Here is a 4,503-nt window from a genome sequence, read left to right on the forward strand (position 1 = left end):
AAGGGGGGGGGGGGGTAGTTACAATATCTGTCTACAAAATCTTAGGTAAAGCTCAAATTACTACTGGCCTGACATCCTGAAACACACAGGGACTGTATGAGCTACTGTATATTAGTAAGAACATCACATACACTTTCATTGTTTCTATTTCCGGTTAATGATACTTTATCCAAACCTGATCCCTAAACAAACCCTCACAGAACCGTCACATTGTTACACATGATTCTGCTGATTTATGAGCCTTCTGAACTAGTGAGGTCTGGCTCACAAGTCTGTACCACATGTTAAACTTTATTCAATGACAAAATTTTTAAAACATTTTGGCCTTCACAAGTATAGACAAACCTGCACACACACACACACACACACACACACTCTCACACACACACACCCAAGATTCACTACTACTAACAGAGAGGTCCATTTCAGTCGATAGATTTGTCAGATTTGCATTTAAATTGCTTTATTTTAGCAGACAGTTTTATCAAAATAAACTTACAAATGAAGGAATAAAACAACTTTTTCTTAAGAAGGCAATAACAATAGCACAAAGTGCTAAAATAAAATGTTTAAAAAATTGTCTACAAAAAAAAAAAAAAAAAACAGTGAGACATAAATAAAAGAGTTTTATGAGATAAAGTTTAAGGACTGTCAAAACACACTCTCTTGACCATCTATGAGCGCTTCGACAGAAACATGAGACGCCCGTGATCCTACAAACAAGACTCCAAAATACAGCTGCTTACACACTAAATCTGCACGTGTGAAGGCAAATCTTTTTATTTATTTATTTAATCTTCATTATATTATTGTTTTATGTGCTTATTCACATAATTTACTTATTCATGTCATTATGTAATTTATTATTTTGCTATCTCAGTAATAATTACAATTTTTATGGTAAGATCAAAGTATTTTCAAAGATCAACAAAAATGCATGTTGCTATTATTGATGTTTTTGCTTTTATCAAACAACTGGTCAGTACACATTATTATAAAGGTGTAGAAAAATCTTAATATAATGTATGTCCATAAGACTCCATAAAAAATATATGAAACGCCATTATGGTTTATAAAATCTTTGCAACTTTAAAAAAAAAGAGAAGAGCTTATGTTTCTGTGAAAGATATGCATGAGAGAATGGCAAGAAAATATCACACACACACACACACACACACACACACACACGTTTGTTTCTGTGAATTGTGGGGACTTTCCATAGACTTCTATTACTTTTATACTGACCAAACAATATTTTCTATCCCCTAACCCTAAACCTACACCTTACAGAAAACCTGTTTGCATTGTTACACTTTCAGATAAACATAATTTACTATTGTGTAAAATTGTAATCATTTACTATGGTCCATTGTGGGGGCCGCAAAAATTTCAGGTTTTACTGTCCTTGTGGGGACATTTGGTCCCGACAATGTAGCATAAACAAGTACACACACACACACACACACACACACACATCTATGTAACTTGTATCTGTGAGTGTAATGGCAAACTTTTTTTTTTAAACTGGTCATAATTAAATTATCATTCCTCCAGAGTTAATGTGCAGGTGATTTTTGAAATTACTCATTTTCCTAAACCTCTTCCTACATTGAGGAACATTAAGATTTATTTCCAGAATGAGTTTGCAAATGATGGTTTAGGTCTCTTTTATATCTGAAGCATGGAAGGATACAAACTCATCAGGAGTGAAAAAAAGTGACAGGTTTGAACCCTCTTCCCCCATTTTCAATACCATAGGGAAAAAAAGTGAAAAGTAAAAAAAGAAAAGTGTGTCACATAACATCCCCTTTAACTCCTGATGGTGGACCCCAGACAGTAGAACACATTTTTTTTTAATTCTTTTTTTTTTTTAAACACATTTAATATAGTTTGGTAGTTTGAATATATATAGCCTATATATTATTCATTTGCCTCAAATGTATTCATATTTTTGCACATTTTTATATATTTTATAACGAGAACACCGTAAGTACAATTTACTTTAAAGTACACCTTCATTTTTTCATTTTTACTTATAGAGATAATTCATGGGAAATTTGTCAAGTGGAAGATTTCTGCCAAGATTTCACCTGGTAGAAAAACAAATACTATTAAAATTAGGGCTGCGATGATAAATCGATGTAGAATCGATTCGTGGATCGATTCTGAGATTTCCGAATGCATCGCGATTCTCTCTGGAATCGATTCTGAGTTTAGATTTTAACAGCAGATGGCGCTCTACTCTAGTTTTTATCTGCACACTCAAATGCTCATGAAGAGCGCTGAAGAGCGCTTTTGCGTTCGGCCAAAGAGGTTAAAGGCTTGTTCACACCGGGACGAATATCGCGCGCGATTATCGTTGACGTTTAACGCCTCGTGACTAGGGCTGTGCAATTAATCGCATGCGATTGTCATGCGCATCTCGTCAGTAAAGCCGGTCCTGTGATTAGTAGTAAATCTCCATCACCTGCTTTCAGATGGAGCGGCATTCACTACACAGAGCCGTAGTTCACTGACAATTAGGCAATATCGCGTTCATAATCGCAGATGAATCGCATTCAGATGCTGGCGGAGTGAACGAGGCTTGAGAGAGTTGTGAGTGAGGGCGCGGGCGCAGCCTCCGTGTTGCCAGATCCAGCTATTATAAGCGTTTTTGGACTTGTCTTTTCCACTTTAATTTACTATTTTTTCATTATTGTAAGGGGTAGGTTTAGGGTTGGGGTAGGTGTAGACGTCAATAAAACACAATCTAATAGGTAGAAAATTTAATTTCATTGTTAGTTTCCGGTCGGAGCTGTATCCCTTCTAGCCACAACCTTAGGCTGAGTCTGTAATTTCATCTCGGCTCAGAATGCTTTTATGACGCGAGATTAATGTAAACACAACCCACTGTGCACACCCTTGTAATTCGCTTCAACCTTTTCGAATCTTATGAATGATTATTTTAGGTTCAAGTGTGTACGGAAACTTGGATTTTTGGAAACAAGCAAGAGTACAGCTGTTTCTAAAGCATGCAGCGCCATCTGCTGTTCAAAACTAAGCTCAGAATCGACTCGAGAAAAAATTGCGACGCATTTGGAAAATCTCAGAATCGATGTTGAATCATCATAGGTGCCTTCCGATTGACAGGGTCCCTACGCAGTGTTCACTGCTCCCTACTCCCTAAGCACGGGATATCCGTTGAAGTGGACTTCGCTGACAATAAACGCCCTGCAATGTCATCAAAGAAAATCAATGACAAGGTCATGCAGATTATGATATAACATAAATAAATATTGTAATTTATTTTACTTTCAAATTTAAACACATAAAATACATATAAAATTATGTATCTAATAAATATAGTCAAAATGTATATGTTTAGACTGTTACAAATTGTAGTGGTTTCATCTCGTGCGTTTTCTTTCCCACACGCAGCATCATTAACTCTCCTGAGGTAAATAAAGTCAAATAAAAAATGACAGAGCCTCAGATGTTTCTCGTCGGTTTTACTTAGTTTCACCTATTCATACAAATACAATATGCAAATGTAACATTCATCACCATAACAATTCATAAATGTTCTTATTTGTATAATAATAACCACATTTATAGCAACCCTTCCATTGCAGAGCCTTTAAAACACTCTTTCAATGGCTCTGCCATCGTTAGTTCTAACTGGTGACGTGATGCGCAATGACAGTTGGGTGATTTTCCCTCTCCACTTCCTGTGAAGTGATGTATCGATGTTCCCTTATTCCCTATGCCGTTTGCAGTGCCCTTCGAACTGAACATATTCACTCTCTTCGGAATGGAATCTCACTTAAGATGGTGGAATACCCTGTGAAGTCCACTTCGCAGTCCACTTATGGTCGAATGGATCGCACCTCATTTCTCCATTGACGATGCATCAGTTTATTTTCCCAGCCCTAATTAAAATAAATGTCATGATTCCCACTATGACCACTAGATGGAAGCAGAGGATCATTTATTGTCTCATTTACCATTCCCACTCTGTAATATAGTTCTTTTCACATGTTTTGCTAATGGATTTATATTTAGACATTATAAAATCACTATTATAGCATTTAAAAATATATTTTTTTGTCAAAGTCCAGCATTGTTTTGTATTGAAGTATGAAGTAGCAAGAGTTCCCTTCCGAGGGAACTTCGAACTGCGTCCTCTAGAGGTCTCTATGGGGAACACCTTCGGCGTGACCGGTGTCTGAAGCATACATCTAAACATGACAATAACATTGGCCGGCGACAGCCTATGACGCCACTACCGGCACGACCACAGTATAAAAGGGCACCGGAAGAACACATCATCCTCTTCTTGTCTTCACTGACCGTTTGTTTATGTTAGCAATAAGCTAAGCACAACTAGGAGTGCATGTTCTCTCGCCAGAGGCTTTGCTCTGATACCCGCAGTTTCACACGGCTCGCGTGTTGTGTGTGTGGTGAAGAGCAAGCGCGTTCAGCTCTCGAGGGAGTTGAATGGGCTCTGCATTCATTGCTTATTTC

Source organism: Sinocyclocheilus rhinocerous, unplaced genomic scaffold (assembly GCF_001515625.1).
Source record: "Sinocyclocheilus rhinocerous isolate Xijiao unplaced genomic scaffold, SAMN03320098_v1.1 scaffold1042, whole genome shotgun sequence".
In the NCBI taxonomy this organism is placed as follows: domain Eukaryota; kingdom Metazoa; phylum Chordata; class Actinopteri; order Cypriniformes; family Cyprinidae; genus Sinocyclocheilus; species Sinocyclocheilus rhinocerous.